Below are 13,667 nucleotides of genomic sequence, written 5' to 3'. Positions count from 1 at the left end.
ATTCAGTAGACCTTATGTGTAAAGTTTAAATCATAAAAAAATATTTGAAATGAGTAAATTCAGTTTATGGAAAAACGATTAAAGTTGCAATAAAATCTTTAAGAACAAAATTTCTTAAAAAGAATTCGCATTTTTTTCAAACGTGACAATGAAAGTACGTCTGTTTTAATATAAATGTAAGTTATTATTATTTAAGTAAATAACACGTTCGTTCCGCAACACTGCTTCGACCCAGGTTGCTAATCAATCTCTCTAGCAATCACTCCAAGCGAAGAATCTCACGAAGTTATTATGTAAGGTTTCCCAATTGGGTCCATTAGTGGCCAAGGTCCTTGTTTCTGGCGTCATTCACTCTACTGACACTCTTATTATTAACTATTTGCCGCCATACTTTCCTGTCCTGGCATATTTCTCTAGCTTCTTTTATGTCCATGCATTTTTTCATGCAGGCTCTCGGGTTTCTGTGACTTCTTATGCCTCTTCTAACCAGGGTCTCATTCACACATTCTAACCATTCATTCCGCGGTCTACCTCTGGGCACGCTGGCATTTACTTTACCTTGATACACTTGTTTCGTTAGTCGTTCATTTGGCATTCTCTCAACATGTCCGAACCATCGTAACCGATTTCTTTCCCATGTGTCTACTAGCGTCTCTTCTGCATCACATACTTTTAGAATTGTCTCGTTACTTACTTTGTCCATCAGGGTTTTACCGCATATTATGGGCATGAATCTCATGTCAATTGCGTTAATTTTACTCTTATCTTTTTCTTGATAAGTCCATGTCTCGCTACCGTATAGTACTGTCGGTAAGTTATAAGTTATAATAATATACATTTATGGGAATGATATAAAATTTCAGGGATAAACTCGAGTTTGAAGCACGAAATACGTGAGGATAAGGTGTTCGTTAAGGCCGATGGAGCTTTAACAAAAGAGAATTCACAATTACCAAATTACTGTTATCGATTCTTTCACCTTAAGTTTTAAAAAGTCTATAAAAATAAATAAAAATTAAAAGATTTTTTATAAATAAATACGTGGATTAAAATAATGACATGGGAATGGAAATCGTTTAGTTATCTAATTTTTACATTATTCGAACATTTCACAAACGAAAGCTAAGCTAATTAACAAATGGAGCATTTGGCTATTTTCCGATATGCAAACTTCATTCTTTTAACTTAACCTACTGTAGATACATAATTATCGACCTTCCTTTGATACACATGAATAAAGATCAAAAACTGCTTAGATTATTATTAATAATTTTAGAAACAGCCTTTAATATCGTATACGATTATAAACTGGAAATTTAATTATTTTTCTTGGAATCAGGTTTCAATTCCTCAGCAATGTTTCCTTGTTATCTCATTCAGTATTCTGATAAGAATAATTATTTAAACAAGCCTAATTAACAAATTCAGCTTTCGGATATTTTTCGACGTACAAGCTTTATTTTTTAAATATAATCAAACGCAAATAACAAATTCTTAACCCTTCTTATGACATTATTTTTGCTACCTCACATAATAAGTAATAAATTTGTTCATTTTGAAAATATGAATCGAGTGATGTATTTAGAAATACTTTATTACCATATGAAATTATGATATGAACATATTTCTAAATTTTGCTAACGTTTGTAAGAGAAAATTTTCCTTAGTTTTGTAGCAATATTATTGATATTAAATTTATTCGTTCTTATGACAAAAATCGATGAATGTATTTAACAGACCATGATGGTCAAATGAACTAATTGCATATACATATTTAATAATGTGTTTAACGTATATAGGAGAAAAAGTATCATTTTTTGAAATACAACAATATTTGTAACAATAGGAAATAATCAACACTGATAAAGAAACAATAGAAAAGCGCAGGTGAAGTCGTGTTTTCTATATCCCCCCAGACTTCGTTTGCAATCCATAATCCTATTTTCCATTCTCTCAGACTTCTTATACAATCTAAAATCCCCTTTTTGATTATATCACACTCCTTTCACAACTTAAAATGTCCTTTTCTAACCATTCAGACTATTTTCACAATCCAAATTCCCCTTTTTGATCTCGCCAGACTCATTTAAAATTCCAAAATCTCCGTTTTCATCTCTCTAGACTGTTTGTGCAAAACAAAATTCCCGTTTACCTCCTCAAACACTCCATTTACAATCTCAATAATACTTTTCTATTGCCTCAGACTTATTTTTCAATCAAAAATCCTGTCCGTCATCCCCTCAGGCTCCTTTTATAATCCCAAATCCGTTTTCCATCCTCTCACACTCCTGTTACAATTCAAAATCTAATTTTACATCCCCTCCGACATCTTTTACAATCAAAAATACCCTGTTCCATCTCCTCATACTCCTTTTACAATCCAAAGGCTCTGCAGCTATCTCCCCAGACTTTATTTTCAAACCAAAATCTTTTTTTCCATCTCCTCAGACTTCTCTTACAATCCAAGATCCCCTCTTCAAATCCCAAAGATTCCTTTGACAATATTAAAACCTACTTTCCCGTCTCCTCAGTCCACTTTGGTATAGGAAATCCTCTTTTCCAACCCTTCAGACTCCTTTCACAATACAAAATTCCCTTTTTTATCCCCACAGACTGCCTTTACAATCCGAAATATCCTTTTCCACGACCGGCGCAGTACCGCGCCAGTTGTAATACAGAATAAATACCATTACTGGCTGTTAGTACTGTGCCAACCATCGGCATAGTAATGCTTTATGACTGGCTGAGTACTGAATGTCATTACTGGTAGAATACTGACGTAAGAATTCCGTCAACGGTTGGCGCCATACTGGTTTACAGCTGGCCCAGTACTGACCGTCACCACCGATGAAATACCGACACAGGAGTTCCGTCAACAGTTGGCGTGATACTGGTATACTACTGGCGCAGTATTGATATGTATTACTGGTTAAATACTCACACAAGAGTCCATCCAACGGTTGGCATCATACTGGTCTACTACTGGCTGAGGAGTAATACGCGTTACTGGTGAAATACTGGTACCAGTGTTTCGCCACTGATTGGCGTACTACTGGCCACATACCAACTTTAAGTTCTGATTAAAAACTGACATAAGAGTGCAGCTAGCGGTTGGCTTGATATTGGATCTACTACTGGCGCAGTACTGATACGTATTACTGGTCAAATACTGACACAAGATTTCAACCCATGATTGGCATCATAATTGTGTACTACTGTATTGGCCTAGTACTGCAGATCAGTGCAACATTTAAATATCATTAGGGCATTTAGCCTTAACGCGCCAGTAAAAACAGTATATACTGGCCCAGTATTGTGAGTCAGTACAGAACTCAGTTATCATTAGGGGTTTCACCAGTAATATGCCAGAACCAACGTTATTCACTGGCCCGGTACTACAAGTCAGTACATTCCAGGTGGAAATGTCGGTAGTGTGTCGGAGTTCACCACTGGCGCAGTACTGGCCCAGTACTGCCCACCAGTACTGACAGCCGGTGGTTCGCCCAGTACTGCCAGAATGTTGGCTGAGCGTCCGGGGCGGTACTATGCCAGTAGTACAAAAATAGACTTAAAAAAAACACGTCTATAAATGTTGCCAGAGTGTTTTGAAATGTCGAGAAATTGACTATACAATTAAGGTGAAAACATTTTTTTCTATTACTTTTTTTAAGGAAAATATTCTAAGTTCATGACAAATTTTAAATTTTCAGAAAAAATTACATTGGATGTATATCTTAATCGTTGTAGAATAGTCTAAAACACCTATTATCCTATGTAGTCGATATATAGTCCTATGTAGTCGATTTAAATTATTTATTTAAAAATTATTTGATGTATATTTCCGTGAACAGTTAGTTTATTTTATATCTATTTGATGTCGAATGATGATTAAAAGATCAACGAGAAAAAAAAGTTGAAAAATTGTTGCTTTAACTTTTCTGAACTGTAGCTTATGAGGATGGCTTTTTCAGAGAATTTCAACTTGCCGGTTTAGCGCAGTGGTTAGCACTCCCGACTGCTAAGCGATAGATTTAGGTATATAGTTGTAGGTTCGAAACCCCGTAGTGTTAGAAATTTTATTTGCAATTTAATGTTTAAAAATGTAAATATGTATTTATTCTAAGCAGTGCCATTAACATGCATTGACAAAATACTCGCAGTCAATTATTATTTATTTTTTAAATACATTTTTTTGTTGTATCTTTGGATTATAGAAATAGTGGGTATTAAAATTAAACAAATAGTTTGAAAACTATATTTTTGTAATTTTAAATAATATTCGGACGATATGCAGTCGTATAATGAAGAATGGGTGGTCTTTAAAATAATTAAATAATTTTTTATCATTTTTAAAATTAAATCCGGCATTTTCGTACTTCAGCGGTTTGCCAGTACTGCCCCAGTTCTATAAGTCAATACTGCGCCAGTATTGACAGGCCAGCACCGCCAAGCATTAAAAGCCAGTACTGGTATAGTACTGGCCCAGTACAGCTAGCCAGTACTGGAACTCCGACAAGCGGTACTGGGTCAGTGGTGTATTTCTACCTGGGATACCTTCGTTATCACTTGGAGTCTGACCAGTACCTGCCCAGTACTAATCTGCAGTAGTGGCCCAGTGGTGAACTTCAGTGCTGGCCCAGTACTACAGATCAGTACCTCGCCGAGTTTGCTCTATTGGTTGAGCTAGTACTGGGCCAGTACTAACAGAGGGTTATTCTTTTTTTGTTCGTTTAATGCTTTAATATATAAATAATAAATAACTCTTCCAAAAATTATGAAGATAACCGGTTTTTGTGCAATTTTGCTCAAATTAAGCTCAAATACCCTGGAAGCAAGTATAAATGAGCAGTAATTCAAATTTTGCATTATAGTTTCTGCCTGGAAAAAAGTTTGTCTAACAATATTCAACGTGTTTTAAAGCCAAAAATAACCATTTTTTGAGCCCGCGAAAGGCCTCTACATAAGATCCCCTGTTTTTGACACGAATTTAAACAGTGATAATTCAAATTTTAACCTGGAAAGGGCCCCTAAAAAAGGCATTACGTAAAAGAGGACACATTTATCCACAAAAAAAAACGAATTTAAATGATTTTTGATCTGATCGGTCCAATAGTCGGACTACCTTAAGCAATAAAACATTGAAATTAGATCAAAATTGTCTCGCAGTGGTAGAAGGTACAAGGGGTGGAAAAGAGAGGGGGCGAGAGAGAAAGAAGAGAATTTTGGAAGAGATGCAAAGGAAATAATGGGTAAATAAGATAAGGAAAAAGTAAAATAGATAACATAAAGATAGAAGGTTTGAAATAAGAAAGAGTCAGAGAGCAGAGAGATAAGGGGTAGAGTTTAAAATTATTCGATAGGAAGGGGGTTGATTAGAAATGTATAACAGATAAATGAGTGGGTGGAGGGGCCAGAGAAATTGAGAAAGAGTTAATAGAGGACGAAATTAAAAAAAAATTATTAGAATACTCCACAATATTGCAGTTTTAATATTACTGAATGAGCAAACTTCACCTTTAAGGTACACAATTTACCGTAAGAAATATATCTGCACCACTTTGTTATGCGTTTTAGATTACTAAATTATGCACTAACAGTTAAAGGAATGAGTTTCTTAAGATTCTAAAGGCACTCGAAAAGGCGACCTTTGCTACCAGAGGCTCGTTTTCCTGGGTGAAGGTTATCTGCACGTCATTCTTCTTGAAGAAAGCGCGCTTTTTTGTAAATATACACTCTTACTCGTCTCATGTAGCACATTCATTCGATAGTGGTTGGCGCTACCGTCGAGCGTTATCTGCGGGACGCTTTACGGTACCGTTTTATGCCACATTTACATGAACGTCCGCATAGGCAGATAACGTGCTTTCTGCGATCGAATCCTCCTGAAAAAAGGATTCCCAAGAATTCCGAGAACCCCGGAGATTAATCGCTGCTAATCTTGTTCCTCGTATTCGATTTTTCATAATCACTGATTGAAACATTGCGGAAATTGACAGCTATGCAAAAAAGTCTCACGATTATAGAGGTGTATAAGTATATATTCGGCCATTATAAGTGTTTTTTTGCCAGTGATTTTATTATTGAGACCGAGCGTGTGTGGGGGGGGGGGGGAGCTGGTAATCGTCTGGACCACTCAGGTATCCGAAATATTAATCCGCGCAAATCAAAGTAATCCAGCGTAATCCCAGGGCAACCTACTTTTAATTCTATGTAATTCACTTACAGTTCCAGGTAATCTAGGGCAATCCAATTCTAATCCAGGCTGATTCAGTATAATTTTAGCCAATCCAGTATTGGCTTAGACAATACTAGGACATCCGCTTGTAATCCCAGGTTGTCCACTTATTATTCTATGTAATCCAATACAATCATAGCATGGACATAGGAAACAAGGGACTAGGCATGCCATTGCGGGGTTGATGCAATGAGGGGGGAGGTCTGCCACCTTTTGATGTCCCGCGGCAAACATGGCAGCGTCCACATGTTGATATTTTCATGCACAGTTTGTCGACAAAAATGCTCGTGCGCATAATCAAATGGCACATCGTAAGATGGCGGCTCTCCCCACTCATGGAATTCTCCCCCCTCCTGTGGATTCAACCCCGCTCGCCAAGTTAGGATGGCATGCCTAGTCCCGTGTTTCTTATGTCCATGAATCATAGGTAATCCTCATGTAATCCGGAGTAATACACTTGTGATCCCAGATAATTTACTTGTTATCAGAGTTAATCCATTTTTAATTCGCAATAATCCACGAGAACTCTTGTATAATCCTCAGTAATCCATTTGTAATTAAGAGTGATTCCATTGTTATCTCGTATAATTCCAGATAATTAATTTTTAATTCGAAATAATCCACTTTTACCGCGGATTAATCTAGATAATCTAGTGCATAATCCTTGGTAGTCCACTTGAATGCCAGGCAATCGTCTCATAACCTATCGTAGTCCAAATAATATAGTATAATTCTTTGTAGTCGAGTTTTAGTACCAGATAACCAGCTTGCAATTTACGAAATCCACTTGTATTCTGGAGATATCCAGGTAATCGAGTATAATTCTTGGTAACTTACTTGTGATCCCAGGTAATCACTTGTAGTCCAGAGTAATCTCCTAGTAATATTAGGTAATCCACTTTCAGTACAGCATAATTCACTTGTAACCCAGTGTAATCAAAGTAATCTGGTATAATCCTGAAAAATCCACGTTTAATATCAGGTAATCCAGCTGTAATCCTAGGCAATCCACACGATTCTAAGTAGTCCAAGTATTATTGTATAATTTTTCGTAATCCATTTGTGATCCCGGGTAATCCATTCTTAAACCGGTGTAAACTCAGTGTAATATCATTTAATCCACTTTAAATACTACATAATGACTTGCAATGTAGCGTAATCCAATTAGTCTATTATAATTCTGGATATTCCACTTTTAATACCAAGTAATCGACCTGTTATCACATCGAATCCATTTATAATATGGATTTATCCAAGCAATCTTATAGTATAATTGTACCAAGAGAAGGCTAAGGCAAGATATTTTGTGTGGAAGGTCAAGGTCATTCTTGAAGTAACTTTCAACGAGGAATTCAATTGTGTCCTTTATTGTCATCTTGATGATGGCCTTACATTTTTTTCAGTCAACTTTTTCTTTTCAATGGAAACCCCCTTTTTTACATCGGCAATCGACAAAGCAGCAAATTTTACGTTGAAATATGTACGAAAGTCATAGATAAATTAAAACCTTAAAGGTCACTGTAAGGTAATTTAAACTTAAACAAGGACTGAATACCTCTGGTACTCGAAGCTTTTCAAATTTGTTCAAAACATACAAAGTTACTAACTTTAAAAAGACCCATTCAGTAGTGACCTTAACCATGACTTTGACGATGACCTTCAAGGTCAAGTCAAGTTACATTTTTTTCTATTGAAAGACTCCTTTTTACGTCGGCAATCGATAGACCTGTAAATATGGCTTTCGAATATGTACTCAGGTTATAAGTCCAATTTGATCCCGGGACTTTTGACACCCTGTACACACACAGAAACACACACGCGCGCACGCGCGCGCGTATACACTCCGACTCTAGTGTAATTCTGGATAGTGGATATTCCATCTTTAATGCCAAGTATCAATCATTTGGGTAATCCACCTTCATGGATCTGATTTTTAGAACTTGATTTCACCTACTGGGACTTATATTTTTTTACTAATTTTGCGACTAATTTTTTTAAGCCTATAGTTTCGAACTTACTGGCCTTATTTTTTACCCGCATATGCTGGGTCTTATATTTTGGGACATACGCTTTAGGAACTTATTTTTGGGCCTTATGATTTTAGGACTTATGATTTCGAACTTACTGATTTGAGCATTGTATATTGAACTTATTATTTCTGGGTCTTATGGGTTTGGGCCTTCCGGTTTACTACTTAGTGTTTTGATATTATTTTTGGAACTCATTGCTATTGAGTTGCGATCTTGTATTGTGTTCGCGCTAAGTTTCGAATTAAAGAAACTTTACTCAAGGTTCAATGAACTTCATTGATTGTAAAATGCAAGATGTGTTTATGTCCGAGACAAAACACATAAAGCCAAGTTTCTACTGCTTTAACGTCATCACACCTCTCCGATTTGCATTTTGCAGACTGTTCTTATGAGCGGGAAGTATGACCGATGGGACAATTACTGAGGGAAGAGGCTTAGCTATGTGACACTGGGCGTGATAGGTTATTGGGGGCGTTACCAGGAACTTCATCGTTGTTCAGAATTAATCCCGGTTCGTCACACAGACGCGATGGGAAGATCAGCTCAATCAGCCGGAAAGCGTTTCACGAAGGGGGAACCAGTCATGAAAATGGTGGAAACATTTAAAACTATTCTATTGTATTTTAGACTTCTGCTGAGAAAATCCTATCTTAGCTGAATCATGAGACTGGAATTCCTGAAGAACTTATCCAACTAATATTTATCCACCTGATCCTATACTTAGAGCCGGAAAATTAAAAAAGGATTTAGTTAGGGCCGACTCTATAAATAAAATCTCGTTAAATCTTTTTCAAGGTAATAAAAAGTTTGACGTGCGGCTCTTTGAAGAGCATCAGTCCAATCATTCGGCTATTGACAAGTCGCACGTGCGAGAAACCTTAGAGGTCGTTTCAATCACGCTTCTCTTTTTACGCTTCAACAAAGTAAAGCCAACGCATTGCAGCGTGACGATACACGAGCGCTTGTCTCTCTTCTTATTTTCATCTCATCTTTCGATCGACGAGAATGATGATGAATCTAATAATCGAACCCGTTCAAGGCCGTGAGGCGTCAAATGGAAAAGTGAAGTTGAAGAAACGCAGGGACTCTCGAGCTGTAGGCTGACCAGTTTTTACCGAGTTGACAGGTAATTCGATGCAAATCGATGCAAACGAGCCTGTCATTCTTTTTTAAACCCCCCAGCAAGGCAAGTTTGACACATATGGCTTACAAATATTCTTCAATATTCGCGGTTTCGTGGATCTGAAAAAATTAATCTTTTCGTCCAAGAAACAACGGAATTAGCTGCGCGCAATGAATCTAAACTCGGGAAGAGTCGTGTATTAGTTCATTTTGAGTGCGGATAGCACTAGGATGGGGTGACCATCTGCGACAAATAGGTTGCTTATTCACTTCGTTTTAACCAGTGGTTTAGTGTTAGTCGCTAGGGTTCTTTTTTTGAAAGCCTGGTTGGCGGTGCACAGTGGGGCAAAAAAACCTGCGTAGACAAATTGATTTTAGATGAAAATTATTATCCGATTTCATCTTTTTTTTATAAATAAAAGCTAATAAGATTTTGCATCGAACTTTCATGGCCGATTTTTAAATTTTTGTTTATTGTTTTATTTCTATCGGTTTAAAAAAATTCTTTAATTCGACCAAAAAAACCTAGAAACTGAAAACAGATACAAAAAAAGATATCCAATAGCAATGCAAATGTTCAAAAAAATTTTGAATTTGTTATAAACAAATAATTGAATGAAAATGGTTTTGTGGGGGTTGGCGGCGATTCGTCACTTGATTCTCACTAAGTTTGAACAATTTATGGATAAAATGAGTTTTTTATTTGAATTAATAAAAGTTAATAAATAATTTTTTATTTTAAAAGTATTTTTATAAATAAATATCCATATCAGGTATTTTTTGTGTATAATCAACTGTGAATAACATACTTTTTAAAACTTTTTTTGACAGTTCGATAACGATCACCTTTATTTATTTTTATTAACAATGTAGTTAACAAATTATATATATATATATATATATATATATGCGCGTGCGCGCGTGTGTATTGCGGTGTGTGTCATAAATAAATTGTCTACTGCCATCAAAATGTTCTTAAAAATTTAGAAGTTATTTACAGTTAATTGCATCGAAAAAATCAAATTTCCACCTCCAGAAGCAGACAAATAGTGCATTCTTAATGAAGGTACTTTAAACAATTACTAAGTTTCATTTAGAGGCCAAATATTATACTTAGGTTTTATTTCCAAGTAATATGTGATCGATCCGATAGAAAAAACTTGATTTATTCCATGTAAAATATCTGATATGGATATTTGTTTATAAAAATGTCTTTTAAAATAACAAATCATTTATTAAATTTTATTAATTTAGCTAAAAAACTCTTTTTGTCCATAAATTGTTCAAATTTATTAATAATAATTGTCTTTTGAAAATCAATTTGCCCACGGACGTTTTTCCCCCACTGGGCGGTGCCAAGCCGCTTTTTTGCTTTTTTGGAAAACGGAAATTTTTTCAGTTTGGGCCATTCATAAACTGCGTTTCCAATTTTGGGCATTTCTATATCCCCCTCCCCCTTCTACCTGAAAGTAACGTAGCTGTTGGCTAGAGTCGGATTTTACGTTTATAAATTCTTTTAAAGAAAAGTAATTTAGATGACACGTTGAATTCAATACGAAAACTTTAAATTTCTAAGATTTCAAGCCGAAATATATTGCATTTTCGACACAATAGTAAAAATAAAAATAATAAAAATAATTTTTAAGAGTAAGAAAATTGAAAATTTTAATTTATAAATAAAAATTCGCAGGACCTAATAATTACGACATTTTCCAGGATAAGGCTATTGATTTTGAACATGTCATAATTAGACGAGTTTTTCAAAAAAAAAAAGTAAAATATTTAACTTCATAGTCACTTTTTCAAACCAAAAAGACGGTTTTTTGAATACAGCTAATTTTCAACAAAAAAGTTATTTTTCAAACAAGAAACATTAATTTTTTACCAGGTAGATAACTTTTCTATCATAACAGATAAATTTGTGACCAAAAATGATAACCTTAAATGAATAGTTTAATTTTTTGAAAATTATAAGATTTTTAACAAAATAGTTTAATTTTTAACCAAATAGTTTAATTATCAGTATACGAAGATCCAATGTCGAATATTTTAGAAAATAGTGGACTTTTAAATCGAAAAAGATTATTTTTAATCAAGATAAATGATTTTTTAACAAGGCAGTTGAATTCTCAACCAAAAAGTTGAACTTTTCACAAACAATAATGATTTTCTACTTATGCAACAATGCAACATAGAGGATAAAGTTTAAACAAAAAATGGAATAGTTAATTTTTCAGATAAATATATTGATAAGAAAACAAATTTTTAATAAAAATGTTAAATTCACAACCAAAAAGTTGGATTTCCGACTGAGAAGATTAGTGTTCTATCAAAAAGACGAATTTTCAACTTATCCAATGTGTGAGAGAGAGGGAGAGGGAGAGGGTGGGAGGTCCATTCAAGCTCAGACATCTAAGACATTGGCCTGGACATTGGCCTGGGATTTGTGAAAACTGTGGTTTTTGTGAGACTAATATTTATAAATGGAAGTCATTTTTTATTAAACAACTTCTTTTTATACCTGGTTATGACACTGCGCAATGGGCTATAGTTCGCCCATAGTTCGCCTCTCGGGGCGGTAGGGGAAGTTTTTCTCGGAAGCGCGCCACCGTATGTATATATGCAATATACGAGGTGTGTTCAAAAAGTAAGGTGACTTTTCAATTTTCGCGGGCTACGTACATTTAAGTTTTAAATTTTTGTTTTATTGTGTTGGTACACTCGTCACGATCATATGTTCACAGTTTTGACTATATAGCTCGTGTTGTTTTTTTGGCAGAGGCGTAAAAGGTTAGAAGGGTTTGGTGTGCTCGGCGATTTTCTTCTTTCGAAAAAAATGGAGCAAAGAGTTTGCATTAAATTTTGTGTGAAAAATGGAATCCAGTGCTCTAAAACTCTTGAAATGTTGACAGTTGCATACGGTGAGTCTACTCTGAGTAAGAAAAATGTGTATAAGTGGTACAAGCTGTTCCAAGAAGGCCGAGAGGATGTCGAAGACGAACCTAACCCTGGACGTCCCAGCACGTCAACAACAGATGAAAACGTTCAAGCAGTGGAAGAAATGGTGTTGAGAAATCGCCGAATCACCATCAGAGAAGTTACTGAAGATGTTGGCATATCGGTTGGCCATGCCATGCTATCTTTTCGGACGTTTTGGGCATGACACGTGTGTCAGCGAAATTTGTTCCAAAACTGCTTAATTTTGATCAAAAGATCCATCGCATGGCCATCGCTCAGGAGATGTTGAATGAAGTCAATAATGCACCACAGTCATGGCTCAGCCTCCATATCCACCGGATTTGGCCCCCAGTGACTTTTTTCTTTTCTCAAAACTGAAGAGACCCATGAAAGGACATCGTTTTTCAACGATTGAGGAGATAAAAACTGCATCGCTGAAAGAACTCAAGGCTATACCACAAAATGATTATCAGAAGTGTTTCGATGATTGGAAAAAGCGTTGGCACAAGTGTATTATATCTGAGGGGGATTACTTTGAAGGGGACAACATAAATATTGAGGAATAAATGAATATTTTTTGAAAAAACCATAAAGTCACCTTATTTTTTGAACAGATCTCGTATGCTGAAGAGTGTGAGCCATATCCATTAGGCTGCTCCAAAAATTCATTGCAACATTTTTTTAACTCTAGAGGTTGCACCCTTCCCTCCAGTTTTCATTTTCATTGTTATTAAATGAAAATGAATTAAAAAAAAAATTTTTTAAACTTAAAAATTTTTTTTAAAATTTTACAAGTATGAGTTCAATTTGTTCGAAAAGTGTCCAGTTTTTTAGGGATTCAAGAGGAGTGTCTACGAAACAAAAAACTAGATTTTTACGTATTATTGTTAATTCTCAGCAGTTTCTGTCGTCTATTTGCATACAAATAATTACTAGTGGACAATTTAAATATTTCCCATCAATTTTTAAACAGTTTTTAATTGTTTAAATAAATGTAACTTATTTACACAATTATTTGTTCCCAACAAATACATAATAAATAATCGTATTTTCTCAATGAAATGTAAAAGTTGATCATTGTTTCGGGTAGTCAATTTTGTTAAAAACATTACTGAATTATTTAAACAATTAATCATCGTTTATTTTCAAACTTTCTAAAAAATGAGCCCGAAGTGTCTACTTTTTTTAAAACAAAACTTAATCCTATGCTACTTTTTGTTGAGTCATTACATAATTTTGGTACATTTCTTCTAATGTTTAACAAGCGTCTATTTTTTTAAACAATGTTTATTTGCTCAAGTAGTTTTTTTCGATAAGTTACA

The sequence above is a fragment of the Belonocnema kinseyi genome, chromosome 1 (assembly GCF_010883055.1).
Source record: "Belonocnema kinseyi isolate 2016_QV_RU_SX_M_011 chromosome 1, B_treatae_v1, whole genome shotgun sequence".
Classification (NCBI taxonomy): Eukaryota; Metazoa; Arthropoda; class Insecta; order Hymenoptera; family Cynipidae; genus Belonocnema; species Belonocnema kinseyi.
The sequence above is the reverse complement of the archived record's forward strand: the minus strand, read 5'-3'. Positions refer to the sequence as shown.